At 40.0% G+C, this 20,098-nt stretch overlaps 1 protein-coding gene across 1 annotated transcript in view; it reads right to left on the bottom strand.

Moving 5' to 3' along the window:
- CELSR1 (cadherin EGF LAG seven-pass G-type receptor 1) overlaps positions 1-20,098 on the bottom strand; it is a 146,362-nt gene that overhangs the window by 105,547 nt on the left and 20,717 nt on the right. The gene's annotated exons all lie outside the window — the stretch shown is intronic.

Here is a 20,098-nt window from a genome sequence, read left to right as displayed (position 1 = left end):
AAGATAAAACAGGAATCCTGCACAGGAAAGCTCTGAATTTCTGATAGGTTCAACAGGTATATTCTTGCACATATGGAACAGAGATAACAAAACACTTCCAATGGTACATTAAAGGAGAACTATGGGGTTAAGGCTTTCCCCCATAGTTCTCCTTAGGGTAACGGGAGGACACAAACTAGTCCTCCCGTCACCCTAGGCTCAGTATACCGCGAGCTGCTGCTCGCTGTATACTGAGATGCCGCAGTATACCGCGAGCTGCTGCTCGCTGTATACTAAGACGCCGCAGCTGAAGCGGATCTCGACAATTATGTCTGGATCCGCCCAGCTGTGTGACTGACAGCTGGTTCTGCCTATCTAGACGCAGAGCCAGCTGTACCCGCCCCCTCCCCGTCCGTTCTGCCAGTCAGCGCTGGCGGATCGGAGCGGGGAGGGGGGAATCCAGCCCCTCCCCTGTCACGGCAGAGAGCCATGACAGGATCGAGAGGTGAGCGAACGCCAGTATGTGTTCGCTCACCTCCCGATCTACTGAGCCGACCTGTAACAGTCTCATTGTCACAGGTCGGCTAGAACTATGAGGTGAGTAAAAAGCACTCACCTCATAGTTCTCCTTTAAGGGGGTTATTCACTAAAGGGTGAAGAGTTTGGAGAAGGCAGAAGAAGTGAACAATCTAGGCCCAACTAGCTGATTTGGAAAAACTCTCAAATTCAGCTCACTTTCCAGTTCAGCTATGTTGTTCACTTCTCCATGCCTTCTCGAAACTCTTCACCCTTTTGTGAATAACCCCCTAAATAGACCAAAAGGGAACTAATAGAAGTACATACATTTGCTTCACAAGTCACCCACTTTTATATTTTTCCATGATAAATGTAAATGTGTAGTGTCCCTGTTTTACAAAAGCAGACTGTGTTTTAGTTTTATTAGCTTCTTAGCTCATTAGCAATTTTTTTGGTGTTGATAACAATGTCCTATCTGCTACAAATAGGAGAACACTCTGCCCCAGAAACATTAGATATGTCTCCTCTTGTAATAAATTACACACAGGTATTTTGGCACAAGCTGTTCTGTAAAGAATGCAAAGTGTTGCCAGTTAGGCATAGTCTTTACTTTTATTTAAATCCTGTCCTATTGTTATCACAGAAGCAAGAAAGATAAGGAGCTGGGGGTAAATAACGCAACCTGGCCGTGCACATTCCAAATGAAAACACACCAAAGGAAACAGCTAATGGGGGAAAACTTCCGAAAAGCCATAAAAAGAATATGTTCCATGTTCTCCTTGAAAAAACAAAGGAATTGATGTAAATTCTGCTTGATAAAACTTGATAAAGCACTATAAGGCTTCATAAGAACATTTTACAAGTGGCCTGATTTTGTAAGAGGTTCTTTCTAAACTCATGTGGTCAATTTGGCAGTAAAGACAGCAATTATAATATGGGGTGGCCCTTCAGCTGTGCTTGGGAGTCATGCCTGTAACTGTCAGTCTTGCAATGTCTCATGGGAACTGTAATTCCACAACAACTGGAGGGCCAGGGTTGCCCACCCCTGCCTTAAAGGGAAGTCCTCCAGAAAGTTTATATCATGTAGCAAGAGTATAGTGAGGGAAATTTCTCAAAACTGGAGCAGACTGAATCTGGAGCAGTAGCTTGTAGTAACCAATCAGCTTCTGTCTTCAGTTTGCTCAGTTAAGCTTTGAAAATGAAAGTTGCACCGGCATCACAGCAATCCTGGCAGAAAAGGGGGCACTGCTGATTTTATTATGTTTGTTTGAATTTAATGAACAGTTTGAATATAATATGTCCATCTACTAAGAGGCAGATCCTTTCACAAGTAATGTTATCTGTACATCTCCACGGGTAGCTGTGAGAACACGTCTACAAACCCCCCCACACCTGCTGTATGAATGACTTTGCAGTAGTTCACATTGTTCCACTTCCTCATCCAGTATGCTGGCTGGGTAAATATTGTCACCTTTCTTTATCTCGACAGTCCACGGCAGATAATCTTGTATCAACAAAGATATGAAAACATTATAAACACATGAAATTATATACGACTTCTCCTCCAGGTGATTGGCTTTTCTTTATGCAGAATACTGAGAGAGTGCAGATAGAAAAGTTTCATAACCACATATTAACAATGAATTAGGCAAACCATTCTGAGAATTTGACCAGAAAGGATCCCTGCAAATGCCCCAAATCAGCCGTACTGCACAGATTGGTAGCATAAACTTGAATGACTAAAGCGATTCATACTTGAGGGAATCTGGGTGTTCATTTGTGAGGAGCCAGAGTTTTGAAAGGTTCTCCGCTAATGTATTGTGGTCAAGTAAACGGAATTGGTGTCAATTTTCTAACCTTTCACTTGGAATGTTTGTTTCCTCAGGTTCTCTATCATGATTGTTTGGACTGCAAATGAGATTGAGCACAACCATTGCAAAACTCTATGAGGGCGAGTTGACATACCAGCATTGGAGTGCTGCTTACATCACCTTCATGCCACATGTTAACCAGGAGCAATGTTCTCTACTATTCTTACTATACTTAAATGGTGCAGTTCAGATATATGAGGTCACGAGAGGTACTGTGATCGAGCAATCTTGAACGACGACATGCTGCACTTTGGGGGCACTTTACAAGAATTATATTTATAGATGGCCTCCTAGGGCACCTTGTCACGCCACTGAAACCATACTCTGAAAACCCACAGGTCTTTTTGACACATCTTTAAGCAAATATTACTGAACGAAACCTTAGGGACAATTTATCTCTTCATAATTTTTAATTCTAAATGGTCAGGTTGCAACATCTCTAGGCTGTGTTTTTTTATAGTATGAAATAGCCCTTTATTTCTCATGAGTGCAGATTAGAACTCACACTTCTCACCTCTATTTCCAATTCTCCACTATAGATATCTCACTGAAACTAACAATTATTTCCTGAAGCTAGTAATATTTTAAAGCTGGCCATATGCTGGTAGATTTTCATATGAACGTTGTGAAAAATTTGAAAAATCCCATCAGAACATTCGATAATGCCATTGGAGATTTGACATTGTTCAAAATTTTGTTTTTAACATTCTGGCAGTCCAACATTTCGGAATGGATGGAGTTTCTTGAACAGAGCCCTCGTTCAATGTTAGTATATAATTTATTCAAGAAAAATGTTGCACCTGCTCCTTTGGTGTTTTTCGTCACTGTGGTCAAAAAGGATCGTTGATTTGACAATGATTTGAAAATGAGCACTTAACCCTGGCAGTGAGGGGGTAGCAGTCCCACTTGAAGAGTTAACTTTTTACATTTCTGAAGTTCTCTTTAAATGTTTTTTTAAGGCCTTGTTCACACCAAATGCAGAGCAGATCTGCATGAGTTTCTGCACATGCAGTGCAGTGGGTTGTGCCGCGTTTTTGATGCATTCTGGGCCGTTTTTGGTTTTTAAAAAAACTTTTTTTTTTGTTTAAAATGGGCTTTCAGTGCGTTCCAGGCATTTGCATGCGTTTTTGATGCATTTGAATGTGTTCCAGAGCAGGTAAAATAGGGCCTGCTCCAGTTTTTTTTACCTGCCCTGGACTTGCTCTGGAACTGAATGCTGCAATGTGAACTGGAGCTAAAAATACCATTGTAATACATTGGACGCAGTTTTGCTCCGGTCTGTTCTGCACCTGCTCCGCGCTTGGTGTGAACAAGGCCTAAATGGCAGTTTGAGTCTGTTGCCTGCTACTGTAGCAGTAGTCAAAATTAATGGCACTGCAGTTTGTGCATTGACATGCACCTCAGTAAAACAGCAAAAAGTTTCCAGGCACACTCACCAGCCAGCATGCAAAAATACTTGTCTAACCACTAAGGTTAAAAGTAGAGGTTTAGATACACGTCTTCTGCAGAAAATGTGAAAGCCGCACAGCCACGTCAAGGCACCTCCATATAGTGCTGTCCTAACTAAACTATGAGAGTCTGCATCTTGGAGCACATGGGGCAAAAGATTACATTGGGTGCAGGTTTGTCAGGAGGAAGCCCAACCTCCCTTAAGTAACCAAAGTAACACTTTGTAAAATGTGTATGTTACCTTACATTACCATAATGCATCATTGTGAATGGGCCCTTTAGAGAAATTATTTTACGAAAGGAATATATCAAGGATATTAGAAGGAACAGTTCAGTGGGCCCCTGCTTGGTGTGCTCCAGTGATATTGCAATGTTCATTTTGGCACACATATAATAGGAGGTTGTGAGAGAATTGCAATGGTGTACATAGAGACTCTACAGCATTACAGTCAGATGGGGAGCAGCTGGAGGACAATGGGCCAGCTCAGCTAGAAAGTCCATATTTGCATATAGCAACAGGTGTTACTTCTCAGCCACGGGAAGGAAGACTATAATTAATGATACATAAATAGAAAAAGTTATGGAAAAAAATAATACAGCCATGATGTTTTTTGCTTTACAGGAGAAGCCTGCAAGTCCACTTTGAACAATGCAAATAGTAATTTGCAAGTAGATTATTCAACAGCAACCAAGCAGAACTCAAACACTCGCCGTGACACTAAACGAAATTCTCATGGATTATTGTGTTACTGCGCTTTGCACATCATCATAACCATTTCCACCGCTTTACTGAATAAGGCCCCATCTACACCTGAGCGTTTTGTTCCGTGATTCCCGAAGCACAACAACACTTGTGTCGTGTTGTGAATTGTGTTGCTTATCACCTGAAGCTCAAAAAAAGTTTGTTAGATTTTTTGGGAGCAGAACCATGCCTTTTCGACGCACAGACTTTAATGGGAGCATCTGAAAAATACTTGTGTTTACATGCAATTTTCAGGTGTTGCCATTTAAAAGTCGATGGGCAGCACAGTGGCGTAGTGGTTAGCGCTTCTGCCTTGTAGCACTGGGGGTCCTCGGTTCGAATCCCGGCCAGGCGAGTTTGCATGTTCTCCCTGTGCTTGCGTGGGTTTCCTCCAGGTACTCCCGTTTCCTCCCTCACTGCAAACACATGCTGGTAGGTTAATTGGCTCTTCTCCAAGTTGGCCCTCTATGTATGCATGTGAGATAGGGACCTTAGATTGTAAGGGTAGGGACTGATGTGAATGTGTAACTAAACAAAGTGCTGCGTAAATTGTCAGCGCTATATAAATACCTGTAATAAATAAATATGGGGCCCAAAAAGCCACTAAATCACCTAGCTACACGCACGCTTAGGTGTGAATAGGGCTTAACACCTGACTACATTATGCACTTTTTTCATGCATCACACAACCTACTACAGCTACTTCTAGAATGGGTAATTACCACAAGTATCAGTCAATAGTCAAACATGTGACTTGATTAATAGATATGCAGTGTGTCACCCTACACCAGTTACCGGGCTCATTTGGCCTCTCATAGAACAGTCTGTAATAGGTAGAACAACACAAATTGTCTCAGTTTTTTGTACGTCAGAAATAACAATAGAAACTCTGACCTACTTCCAAATGGCAATGTGAGTGGAATTCCAGACTACATCCCTGAACTGTGAACACATTGGACAAGCATACTCCTCAAAAACTGATAATCTAATGTAAATCCAAGCAACCAGCACTAATGTATCAGTTATTGGTGACAGTTATAAAACAAATTCCAGCTGTGCAATGAAACTGGAATGAATGTTACACAGAAATAAGGAGGTGAATGCTTTAAATGCTGTTCTGTAAATAAACTCAGCAGGAGGCCAGGGCTGTGTACATTAACACAAAGAAATGTGCAAATGTCTGAACCAGTCGGGCTGGTTAATCAATAGTATTGGCATGGGCCAGGAGCTAAGAGACAAAATCTACAATGATTCATAGTGTACTGCAGACAGCAAAACTCCCATTTCACACTGAATCCTCTCCTCTACTTTTTTTTTTCTATTGTGACAGTTATTATCCACAGCTGTAAAGCTGGGTTCACACCTAGGCGTTTTTCCGCGCTTTCGTACTTGCGGAAAAACGCTCAAACAAGGAAATGCCATTATTTTCAATGTGCATGTATCCCATCTGGGCGGTTTTCCGCGAGTACGAACGTGCGGGAAACCGCCCTACACCCAAAGAAGTACATGTACTTCTTTGGGGCGTTTTGGTCGGGCGGTTCCATTGGGATACAGCCAAGTATCCCGCGGAAATCGCGGTTAAAAAAACGCGCGAAAAACGTGCATATTCAATCCGCCTAGGTGTGAACCCAGCCTAATAGAACAGTTTATTTTTTCAGTTTGAGATATGTATATTTTTGCTACTAACTGGATATGGAGCTCAAGTAGGAATATACAGTATCTGATGTTTAATATATCGGACATCCCGCTTGCCAATATCAGCGCCTCTCTTTGATGTTTTTACAACAGGTAACAACATAAAGCAGAGGATCTAAATGGTTGCTAATGAGGCCATGTATGCCCATATATAGTTTTTACCCCTTTGGATTTTTTTTTAACTGTATTGTAATATAACATTGCATAATAATAGTATATTAACAGAACACTGAATTTTAGCAGATTTAAAGAACGCTGAATCATAGGTAATTTATATGGATGAAATTACATCTTTCATGAAAACAGGAAGTGGCCAAGGACCTCTGCCACACAACATAAGTAGAACATCAGCCGTGGTTAAACAGCATGCTCCCAGTATGTAGACTGGATGATTATTTTCCAATCAGGATGTTCACTATCACTGACTGCCTCCTAGTGCTGAGCTTTCCCTCTCTCATTCTGAGTGCTTAAGGGTTTATAGGATGCTGATAACACAAGTTCAACTACTTACACTAGTTGTATTTAGAAATATATTTAAATTATTATGTAAATAAATGCCCAATTGCATTTATTACCTTTAAACCCATGTTTGTGGCTTTCTGAAAAAGTTATCAGAAGTTTTAGTGTGATCCTACAAAAGTGATCGCTGCTGTGTGTATTATGAAAGTAAACTATCTAGTTAGAATTCTGCGTATGTCATCTTCCTTATTACATGGCCTGGGGGCATACATAGTAGACATAATGCAACACTGTGGTTACTGTGACTATGATGTCGACATTATTTTGATTATAATGCTAGCAACCATGTACGGGCACATCCAGCTTATAGAAAGTTCTCAGTCCATATAAACTTTGTTTTATGAAGGTGATGAGGCAAAGCCTTAAAACACAATTATTCACAGTATTAATTCCATATTTACAATACTAAAAATACATGTGGTTATATTTTTACATAACGCTCCTGGATTGTCTTTCTAAAGCTGGCCAAACACTGCTCCAATTTTGGCCATCTTCTGCTATGGGTGGCCCACTCAGCAGGATTTTTCAATCGTTGTTTTTTTTAATGTCAGATGGAAATTTGTTAATTGAACAGTGACTGCAGCCAATGGGTATTTTGACAGCAGCAGGCTCCAGCTACCTGGCTAAAATAGCCCAGCAAAGGATCGTCCATCCACCCTGTTTATTGTGAATGGAGGAATCTGTAAAAAAATTAAAATAAATCTATGCGTGTATAGCCAAGTTAAGATTTACCACGCCATCAGACTGGTTAATTTCTGCAGAGGTTTCTAAATATAGTAAACCAGAAGTTGTGGACCATAAGATCCATCAGACCCCATGTGTAAATTTACTAGGAAAGGACAGTAGCAAGTTATCGGTTTCATGAGGCCCTTCATCCACACTTATTTCTTATGCAGAAAGCCATTCATAAATGTCCACTATAACAGAATGTTACCAACAGAAAACAGTATCACTGGTCAAATTATTTCAGTTAAATAATGTGAAACCTATGAGGGCCATTTGGTATTCCTTTTAACTTTTTTGGAACCTAGTTCTATACCCAAAGCTAGCCACACACTGCTGGTCGAAATTTGACCAGTGTGTGGCCAAGTTGGCAGCCCTCCATTCAACAAGAGCAGATTATTCAAATTACTTTTGTTGAAGCCAAACCAGAAATTTTCCCCGAAACAGCGAATGCAGCCAATCCCACTGCTGTCAGAATGCAATAGCCTGGCGGGAGAATTCAGCACGGATGAGGGAATTTAGCATTTTTTCTTGTTCAGCCCTTGGGACAGAATAAGAAAAAAAAAGAACAGTGTTTGGCCAGCTTTATTTTTCTGTCCAGTTATTTTCATTCGGTGTCATGCAGATAGTAATACTGATTTTAATGTGGAAATCTTGGGTCAAAGCACAGTATTTAAGCAGAGTGGGTTCCAGGAGGGCATGGTTTTGAAAGTGGCAGATCATGGAAGCTTGGAAACAGATGTAGTATGCACAATGCATACAGTAGTTATCTGAACTATCTCCTACCATCCATCCCTACTTGAATGGTATTCGCCCAAAAGCACATGCCGTTTCACAATCTAAATATTAGCTTGCATGTTCCATGTACTGTTTCTTATTAACAATGGTGGGTGGGGGGGTGGATTTCTCCGACTGCCAGCAAGCACTTACAGTCTGAATTCCCTGTAACATAACCCATATATAAGTGGTTCAGCCAGCTTTAACATTAATGTTATTAGGACTCGGAAAACAATAACCTAAACAATTGACATTTCAGACTTTGCATGAGGTGGTTTTGTAGTTTTGTCATGCCCAGTAATATGATCCATAGCTGAAAGGTCACCATGTAGGCTAATTTAATAACTCTGTTATTAAACACGATTAAGTATCCCCAATTAATTTGAGCACCATGAATTGGACAATACATGATGAGGTATGTCAAGGTTAAAAATAAAGAAAGGCAATTATCCAGTATAGTTTTATTGTGGTTAAAAAAAAGTGTGTAACGTCTAATACTTGAACTCCTGGTGAGAATGCTGTAGCAGTTAGGACACAACTGGTGTCCTTTTGTAAAGTGCTATTTATAGTGAGATTAGCACCTCTTTTATAAAAAAAAAGGATCCTGTTCAGGCTACTTTTATGGTCAACTTTAATCTTAGCAGTGGTTTAACAATTGCACATAACACACTGTGCATACCAATTAAATAGTGGGAGGAGACACAGGACAAAAGGATATAAAAGGTCTGCTCAGGAAAATGATGAAGTGCAACCTAGTCAACCTCACCTTTTTAAAGGGTGTATTTATAAATGTATTCAGACTTAAGTCACCCATTTTTCATCTATGAATCATTTTTTTAATTGAATCCAATTAGAAAATATTGTGAATCTTGGGTGAAAGTTGTGTGACAAAACAAATTGTAAGTAGGTCCCTAAAAATAGTATTTCAGAAGGGTGCTCAATGTATGTTATTGATGTTGATTGTTGAGAGTTAATAATCAATTTAAAAATGTTGGAAAACCTCTGGGATCATTAATGGTTTCCTTTCTTCAACCGAAAATGCACTAACCCATAGCAACCACAGACCTTTTAGTGTTTTTACTGCTGTAAACTAATGAATAATATAATTGGTTGCTATGAATTGCTGCTGTTTGTGCATTGCTTTAAGTGGTCTTTTTACTGCCTTTGTAACACATCGAGTCCCCCTTCACATCAGAAGCCCTGCTTTAAATCAGTGTCCCTCTTTACATCAGTAGCTCCCCTCTTCCTATCAGATGTCCGCCTTCTCATCAAAATCCTCAGCCCCTGTTTACTTCAGAGTCCTCAGAGCCACCCTTCACCTCAAAAGCCCCTTTGACATGACAGCCCTCTACCTTATGTTCACAGGTCACCAGTGGCGGCATGGCAGAGGGTAGGAGGCGCAGCAGGTCTGGATGGAGACATAGTCCAGATACAAACGTTTCCATCCCCTGATCCAGGGAAGCATCATCCAGGGGAGCCCCAGCATTCAGTGTTTTGCACTTCTATGATGCGGGCTGACCAGCCCAGCTGCACCATAGAAACATATGAAGTTTGCAGTGCCATGAAATACAGCACAAGCTGCATATCAGTGGACAAATTGCCTATTGTGTATGATGTAAACAGTTGAAAATAAAAAAAAATAAAAAAAGATACCGTATTTCCAGGTAAAAAAAACAAACAGCCAACAGCGAGTTTTTGACCTTATAAAGAGAATAGGAAATGTACTATTTTCAGTGAAAGACATTATCACAGTAAATCCAATCATCACTAGAAATATTAACCTATATGTTAAGTGATATTCCTCCCACCCTGGAAGAAAGATTGGGTCTCCATTTTCTCCTGAAGGTCCTTAATGTTAAGTGTAATTAAAACAGCCATTCAAGCACAAACACAGCCCCTGAGTACCACTGATTTACTGGTGACAGAAATCTGCATTAACACAATGCCACAGGCTCGTCGATTTAAAGGGTCCGTTGCTCAGAAAGGGACAACAAAGGTAAATCTTGCAGTCTGCTTTCACTGTGAAATGCTTTTGTGAAGATTTCAGTCACCATAGTGATCCTATTATACTGCCAACACTTTCCTAACCCAGACAACCATTGTCTTTTCAAAGGGCATGTTTCAAAATTCTGGCAAAACTCAACTTAAAGGCATTAGGGACCAAAAGATAATAGATGGGGTTACAGGTTTGGCAAACTGCACCCTATACACTGGAAGATTCCATGTTGGCTTCTATTTCACTAGGCTCTGTGCAGTGCATTACACATTATGTTTTAAAAAGGATCACAACAGCCACAAGATACTCAGCAGACTTGGGCAGCTAATAGAAGGTTCCTATTTGTAGGATCACATTGCAAGAAAGACACAAGTAAAACTCAGCCCGAATATAACAAAATGTCCTATCTACTGTCACAGGTGCCTATAAACTACCCAACAAATTCCCTGATGAAGTAAAGAGGGCAAAAAGACAGCGAGCAAGCTCTGAATCAGTATGCAGGCTTTTTTTAAAGTGCCACTAAACTCAGGAGTTTAATCTTAAAAATGCATTCAAGTACCCTATTAAGAAAAATTAATCTCATTTGTGTATCACTAGGCTGTAGATCCTCAAATCATCTCTGAATTGTCAATACTGTCCTTCCTTCTGGAGGGTAGCTACTCAATACAAATTCGTAAACTAAACAGGAGCTTGTAGTCCATCATGGAAGTGGGCATGGAGTAGTGACTACTTTACAACATACACAGGGACAATGGGGAACAAAAGTAGCCACCCTCCAGAAGGAAGGTCAGTGTCCGCACCAATTCAGAGATGATTTGAGGATCTACAGATGAGTGATACACAACTAAGTTACATTTTTTATTTCAGTTGGGGTACTTGAATGCATTTTTAAGGTTTTACTCTTAAGATTAGCGTCACCTTACATTCTCATAAATAGTCATGAGTATTCTACCTAGCAGAGTTGCCTGACATTCATTACAAAAGGAATTGTATAACTGCAAAACAGTCCATTTAACATACAATATATTTATTTGATATAAAAAGGTACAGGACAAAATCATTACCATACTCTTAGAAAGTAAATGTAATATATATCCTCCTTACTCCTTGACAGTTTGACATTGCACTTGCTGTCAAAGGTTAGGGAATGAATGTGAATAATAGGACACACAGCTCTTGCCTACAGGGTAAAGGTGCACTGGTATAACAGCTGAACAGTTTTTATACCCAGTATGAGAGCATTTTAAGAAACTCCTAACAGTGTCAGCTATAGTAATAAAGAACCTGAAAATATATTGCTTTCCACACTGATTAGTCATGACTTACAGCACTATTTCACACCTTTATGTTTGTTGCCATCGGCAATCCTACTTGCAAGTTTGTTAGCTTAGAAGCAACACAACAATAAATTGTAAACTGTAACACATATGGTCTTTGTTCTGAACTTTAAAGCATCACTTCTGACAGAAGTTTACTTTCCAATCTACACATTTTTCGTCTTAACATGCTGTGACTTATATCTATAAAACTTGCTCCCGAAGCAAACTTATCCGAGATACAGCACACCCGCCTCATCTTTTTTTTTCCAGGCATGTACTTCCACAGGTTATGATTTATTATAGGTTATCAACTGACATAAAAAGCCAACTGAAAATTGAACCATAGATATATTACTTTTGAAAGAAACAATAAATTACTGTGACGTTTTTCTGGCGCACAAATTTGTCAGATCCTAATTCTACTGATAAGGTTTCAATCCTGACAGAAAAATGGTGAGAACAGAAATAGTCTCTAAAAGGACTAGATTTTAAAGGAGAACTATGAGATGAGTGATTTCCACTCACCTCATAGTTCTAAGCTGACCTGTGACAATGAGACTGTCACAGGTCGGCTCAGTAGATCGGGAGGTGAGGGAACACATACCGGGTTCCCTCACCTCTCAATCCTGTCACGCCTCTCTGCCGTGACAGGGGGAGGGGCTGGATTCCCCTCTCCCCGCTCCGATCTGCCAGCGCTGACTGGCGGAACGGACGGGGGAGGGGGCGGGTACAGCTGGCTCTGCCTCTAGATAGGCAGAGCCAGCTGTCACTCACGCAGCTGGGCGGATCCCGTCATCTACGTCGGGATCCGCTCCTGGTGCGGCGTCTCAGTATACCGCGAGCTGTAGCTCGCGGTATACTGAGCTTAGGGTAATGGGAGGACGCTAGTTTGTGTCCTCCCGTTACCCTAAAGAGAACTATGGGGAAAAACACTGACACCATAGTTCTCCTTTAAGTCTGCTGTCAAATATTAGCATGTGCACCGACTTTTAAAAGCAACCCATTTGTTGTGGCCAAACAATAGTATATGCACGTTGAACTTGGGATAACTGCCTGACTAGGCTGACAATATGACATCTCTGGCTGGTGAGTCTGAGACCAGGCTGTGTGCTGGTGTGACCTAAAACACCTTCAATCAGTCTCAAATCAACAGAACAGTATAAAATATAGACACGCTACAGTTGGGGCCCATTACCGTACACATATGCAATTAGGGGCACACTAAAAATTCTGGTTCTGTATACAAATGTTGCCTGGTATATATGCCATGGGTACTTTTTAGGCTAATAGAATTAAAGATACAGTCCCCCTCTTGATTAATGTGGACTATTCTTTAAACATGTATATTCTGAACAGACTAAACTATTAAACATATTAGCAGCTGTAATATTCAGATCTAATGAACCATGTCACTAAAATGTAAACTACAGCACTAAAGATACTCCAAATATAAACCTTAAACTCTTTATAAATTATAAATCTTGTACATATTTAATAATATAAAAAAAACTCCCAAATAATAACATAAGTGTAAAAATTGTCAAATAGGCAATAAAATGAAAAATCCACGTGAATGTCTTTTTAACTTTTGCACATTAATGTTTTCATATATGTATATTACAAGCCAAATAATCCACCTTCGCCACAGCACAATGTGTGCCACCTCCGGTGTGCATCCAAATTCACTAGTTCCAAAGACCAAAAAACACAGGCAAGGTCTGTTAACACTTCAGAATATGATCTCTGTTGTTCCATTAAGCAGGTTCCATAGACCCCGACATCTAGACTTTAGATTGGTGTTTTCTATTTTCTATATTGCGACCAATATTGTAGAAAACCTATTAATTTAAAATGCATTAAAAAAAACAGGCTAAAAACACTCATATTGCTGGGTTCTAACCAGCACAATCCAAATAGCTTAGGATCCTTAATACATAGATGAGGCACCTCCAGTCACCTGTGCTTTAATGTGCGCGTGCTGATGCAAACAACATGATGATGCCACCTCCATGCTCAACATCAAACCGCCATGCCTTATTAAGTGATTCAAAGACAAGGTCGCATAGGCCATATATTAACAGATTGGAAATTTGTTGTACATTTGTGGTCACTCCACAACCTCTACAGACACCTCCTGGCTAGCTATTCTTGGAAGGGAAAAATTGACCACCTGGAACAGATTTCCCAAAAATTTGATATAGTTCCCTAAGGTACAGCTGGCACCAGGGATGGGTATCTACTCAATGTGTAAGGAGGCATGTTCAGCCAAAGTGATCAAACAGGTCTCGCCACTAGGCCTAAGGCCTAGTCTGGAATTAACTATTTTGTAACAAACATTCTGGCAAATCTTAAGTGCGGTCACAATATGTTAATTAGATTGGCCTTAAGCCATGATTGGGCCCAATTTGTGTTCTTGATTGAGAAACAGAGCCAGCTGTGTAAAAATCAGATCTGACACCCATCTACTGTATAGCTCTCAGGTTTTCTGTCAGATCATGTCCAGAACAAATTGAGGCCAATATTAATTTATTGCCATATAAAAAAAACATGTAATTCTGTCCTTGAACTTTAAAAAGCGTTATATCATTCCACTCAGAATTTTATTTTTAATAACAAAAGTACATTCACAAATAAGGGGTTTAAAGTCTAACAATGGCAACCATCTGCTGTGCTAGAGTCATTACAGGCAAGGCCAATGTTTTATGTCTAGAGATATTAAATTTAAAGTTCAGTTTCACAAACATCTGCTGTTTTTCATGTTTGGCGTCAATTATTTCAAATAAAAGACTGGACATAAGCACAAGTGGATTGTTGTCCAAAATACAAATATTGTCATGTTGGGTGACAGAAAATCCAATGAATAGTCTTGTCATCACAGTTCTCTGCATCAGTTAACTATGTAGGAGACTATTTGTATATTGCATAGCCCTATACCAATATTTGGATTATATTATGATCACACAATATGCTCTAGAGAATGTATGGCCTTTTGCCAGTCAGATTAACCAATCATCACCGTGTGCAGGTCCTATTAAATCCCGTGTACCATTATAGAGGATGCCATATGCATAGGCTGTGTAAGTTAATTGTGTTCTGCATTTGCGCGTTTTTTTAAAATCATACATTCAGGTTCAAGACATTATAAAATATTTGTTATAAATAATTGACATGGGGTCTTGTGGTGTACATTCGATATATACATTAATAATGACCCAACATGTCTAATTTCACAACACAAAAGGTTGTAGAGAACAGATGGCAATAGGTGGAACCTTTGAGGGGTAAAAAGTGAGAAATGGACAGTATTTTAGTTAAAATGGAGAAGGTAATACAGCATGGCAGTTAAATTACAATGCACATTAGTATGCAGTAAAAGATTACAAAGAAGCTGTTTATTTCACAATTCCTCCCTACTTCTCTGAGTTTCCTGGCACAAATGACAAAGGACTAATTATTCATTAATATAATCTGTAATTGGCTGCACTTTACAGAATGTTTCTATTGGTAAGAGCACTTAACAGCAGCCATAATGTAAAAAGCTTAATTGAAGGCAAAGATGACCATGAGTGCAAGCCATGTCTAATGTGGTCAGAGCACAGGAAAGTGGGTCATGTGGAATTATACTATTGAATCCATTGAGCCTCAGTAGACACTGTAAAGGGAAAATTATTGTTACTAAAGTATTTGCCATGTATTCCTCATACGGGATTATACATGTGCTTATCCCTAAAATGAAGTAATAGGAGTGAAGACATTTCACTTGCTTGCTTTACATTTCATACATTTTTGAATGTTCTCCTTTTAATAACTATCTGTAGATGATACATCAAAATATTACAATTCTCCACTGCTAACATGAATAGGTTAAACCATGATCCATAGTACATAACATGTAGTTGTACTATGGATCATTTAAAGTCACCTGTCCCTTTAAGAAAAAGTATCGGGGTAATTGGTATCGGCAAGTACATGAGGGGATGTACTTGTACTTGGGCCTGAAAAAGTGGCATCGGGACATCCCTAATAATAATAATAATAATAATACAGTACACTCCATAACAAAGACTAGAGGCCACCACCTATAATTGGTGCAGAAAAGATTTAACTACAAGGGGCGTAGAGGCTTTTCTTTTCAGTTAGAGCCGTTAAATTTTGGAACTCGCTGCCACAAGCAGTGGTATTAGCAGAGTATAGAATCATTAAAAAATCATTTAGATACCTTCCTCAGAGACCATAACATACAGGGGTGCAGGTCCTCTTAAAAACTAGACCACAGAGGAACACACACATGCACAATCACACACAGACACACACAAAGGTTGAACTCAATGGACCTGTGTCTTTATTCAACCTCAAATACTATGTAACTATCTAACTATAATGTCATGTACTAAAAAGAACAGAGAAAAGATAAAGTCAGAAGCTCTAACTGTCCACCAAAAACTATTTTAGGAGGACTTTCAGGGTTTCATTTCTAAAAAAAAAAAAAAAAAAAAAAAGGGGAAATAAAGGAAACTTGCTGCTTTGTCTTATGTGGAAAAAGCACAGGTACACTTTAAGACACTATGAGGTCAACATACCTGTAGATTATATTTTTATCCATAAACAAGCCATAGGTCTTTATATAGTAATATATTTGGAATTTCCATTTGCAAAAACGTTAAGTGAGTGAGGTATTTTCTCATGCTTGAGCTAACAGGTTTGTTTATACAGGGAACAGCAGTATAAGGTGAAATGAAAGTGTTATCTCACTAAACAAACCTAGTTTAAACATTACTCATTAATACATTGAAAACCGGACTGCCTTAGAGCATATGAAACTAAATCTTCCTTCACACCAATGTGAGTCATCAAGACATAAAACTCATTATCATATCTGATGTTGAATAACGTTAACATGGCACGTTAAGGGATTGTTAACTAAAGCCACATTAGCATAGCTGGAATGAGTCATTTGTAAAGTATATCTTTGGAGTGCTCAGAAGTTTATCATACTTATTGAACTAGCTTAAAAAAAAAAAAAATGTGAATGAAAGATCATCAAAAAAAAGTTTACTAAAAGTAGGGATACACCAATACTGACACTAGCATCGGTGTCGATACTGAGTATTTGGGGAGCACTCATACTCGCCCAAATGCTCCGATACTTACCCCAATACTGGAACTTCCGATCAGAGGGAGATCTCCCTCTGACCAGCAGTGCTGCGCTAGCATGGAACCAGCTTCCCGGCCAATCAGGAAGCTGGACTGCAAGTTATGAACCGCCTCCTGGCTTCCTTATTGGCTAGGAAGCTGTCTTCACTTATTGCTAGGCAGTGTGGTTACCTGACCAATTAGGAAGCTGGGTGGCGGGTCATGACGTGCTGCCCGGCTTCCTGGTCAGGAAGCCAGGCTGCGTCGGAACATGAAGCCAGTGTTCTTTCGATAGAACACCGGCTTCCCAGGCAATCAGGAAGCCGGGCGGTGGGTCATGACCCACCACCTGGCTTTCTGATAATCCGGGCCCACGGATGCCGGTATCGGTATTCGGTATTGGTGAGTACCAAAAAAAAAAAAAAATATCGGTACTCCATTCCCAAAAAAACGGTACCAGTGCATTCTTAGCATAACTTATCCTTTATCCTTAACAGTAAAATAAAACAGTATGGTTAAAAACTGAACTCAAAAAGTCATATTATGGTGCAATTGACAAAGACAATATTTGGTCTACAAAGGAGCTGGACAGTATGAGTAGCAACCTCCTTAGTGACTTTAGTGTGCTAGTTCTTCTATACAACTTTAGGCTCCTAAGGACTGCACTATATTGAAGTTAATTTTGAAGACTCACTTCTTTGTGGAATCGATACCATCATACCACTGCAGTACCAGGAGGTTAGGTTGTGGGAGAATTAAAGAAGAAGAACTCCAATAATTTTTTTATTAACCCTTGCAGTGGAGTAAGTCTCCCCCTTCTTGCAGCATTTGAATCTTCTTCAGCATCCACACGTGTATACATTATGTATAGACGTAATGATTTATGACACCTTAAGACTGCTGCAGAGGGATCGGTCTAAGAAGAAGCCGGCTCGGAGCCTCGAGTGAGTCTAATTTTTTTTTTTAACCTAGACAAAAATTAGCATTTAACACTTGCAGTGCAGGGGTAGCCCCACTGCAAGGGTTAATAAAAAGAAAACTCCTGGAGTTCTTATTTCAGCTTGACAGGCATAATGTTTGTTATTCAGCAGTATAAATTATTATTGACAATGACCCCGCACACAATCCAACCTTCTTCTCCTGACATGGTCAACTTTAAGAGATGGCATTGGAAGCTGGACTTGAAATTAACATCTGAAAATACACCAAACCTTTTATTCAGTAACTGAATTAAAAAAATAAATAAAAGAGCCTGCTGGTAGAATTCTCTCTCTGCTGCATACACTTTGCACCAAACTATAGTGCCGTATTTCTTTATTGTAGACTTTCTCCACCGGGGTTCATGAAATTCTATGATTACTCTTAAAGGTGAACTACGAGATGAGTGATTTCCACTTACCTCATAGTTCTAGCCGACCTGTGACAATGAGACTGTCACAGGTCGGCTCAGTAGATCGGGAGGTGAGCGAACCGGCGTTCGCTCACTTTTTGATCCTGTCACGGCTGTCTGCCTGACAGGGGAGGAGCTGGATTCCCCCCTCCCTGCTCCGATCCGCCAGTGCTGACTGGCTGAACGGACGGGGGAGGGGGCGGGTACAGCTGGCTCTGCCTCTAGATAGGCAGAGCCAGCTGTCATTCACGCAGCTGGGCGGATCTCGACAGCAATGTCGGGATCCGCTCTGGCGTCTAGGTATAGTTATTATCGTTTAGTGATCATGGTAATATACCACAAACTGTAGGTAAAATTATTTTTAGAATGTTTTCCAAGACCAGAAAAAAAATATTTAAGGGTTCCTCCAGTGTAAAAAGGTTAAGAAAGGCTGCTTTAAAGGCATGCGTTTATTCTTTGTCATTTACCAGTCAGTGACTGTATATCACAGCATAAACATTACCAGAATCAGCTAGACACCAGACATTTGTAAGTTTTTGTTGGAATTACCCCACAATTACATTTCTTACAATACACACCAGTCACAGACACACATTAGACTCTTGCTTTGCAGAGCACTACAGGTCCTGCAGTATTAATGCCATACAAAGGAGTATCACAACATTATAATCTTACACAGAATAGGTAGTTGCACTATGAAAGCCATTGTTTATTCTGCAGCTTTGTTTAATCGTGATCTTTAGAAAGGTTTGTATGAACGTTGAAGGAGTGGCTTGTGCTCATATTGAAGGTGAGGTAATAATGCATTCAAGTCACAGTTTAATGTTTCATGACAAAGAATGGCACTTGAGAAATGAAGAAAACGTATTTGCAGTGTCAGGTCCTCTCAAACACAAAGGCAAACAAATTGCTTGCTTGATATCAGTACTTTCCATCGGGTAGATTGAGAGCCACCTCCACCACCCCAAACATGCCTCTCGCTAGTAATGATCAATTTCAGGTTAAGAACTCTGGCCTAAACAAAAGTTTTCCTATTGCATCAAAGATTTGAGCTTGAGTTATCTTTAAAAGCCCAATGCTACCAATTCCGAGGAGGAAGGGGATGAACCCTCTGCCAAGCTTCTATTGCTTTCTTTCTCTCTATTAGGGAGATTTCTTCTCTCAGTCAAAACAGGACTGTTGCTGTCTTTGCCTTGCTGTCCCTATGACGACCGTATCCCCATTTCAGGCACACGCTGTGACAACCACATCTCTATTTCATGAACGGGTGTCACAGGCACAAGAAGTAAGGAGAAGTGTCCCAATGAGGTCACAGGCAGAAATAAAAACCTGAAAGAAATAAACTTAAAACCTTTCACACTATCTAAAACTAAAAGAAATTTAGCAAAGGAGTTAGGCTTTAAATATAATGCATTAAAAATGTTTTAGAGACTGAACCTGGGAGGCCTTTTAACCTACAGATCAGGAAAATAATTGGTTGTCTGTGCCTGACCTGCTGGGACACACACTGTATCTGTGCTAGTCCCTACCATTAGCAGCAATGACATGCTGAGGAAGAATGGCTCCTAATTGACATTTTCTGCATGTGTATGTCCATTAGAGCTTTGAAAAGATTAGAAGCAGCAAATCATTGTTACAGAAAAGGTTCCTTTTTACCCTGAAATATGGTAGAAACAAGAATGGCTGACCCTGCAATCCCTGACACCAGGCAATATCAAGCTGCAATGCAACTTTAGAGAAAACTCCGGGCAATTTTTCTTATTAACCCTTACAGTGTGGGGCTATTCCTCACATTCAGTATAAACACACAGTTTCAAACGTGATAACACCGGGATCCTTAGACCGCTGCAGGGGGAGAGACGCTGGAAGGACCGGTCTAAGATCAAGCCGGCTCCGAGGCTTGAGTGAGTAGAACTTTATTATTTTTGTACCTAGACAAAAATTAGCAGTTAACCCTTGCAATGCGGTGTGGCCCCACTGCAAGGGTTA

This window comes from Nanorana parkeri, unplaced genomic scaffold, assembly GCF_000935625.1.
Source record: "Nanorana parkeri isolate BGI_ZX_2015 unplaced genomic scaffold, ASM93562v1 scaffold90, whole genome shotgun sequence".
Classification (NCBI taxonomy): Eukaryota; Metazoa; Chordata; class Amphibia; order Anura; family Dicroglossidae; genus Nanorana; species Nanorana parkeri.
Note: the sequence above shows the minus strand (reverse complement) of the source record. Positions and strands in the feature narration are given on the sequence as shown.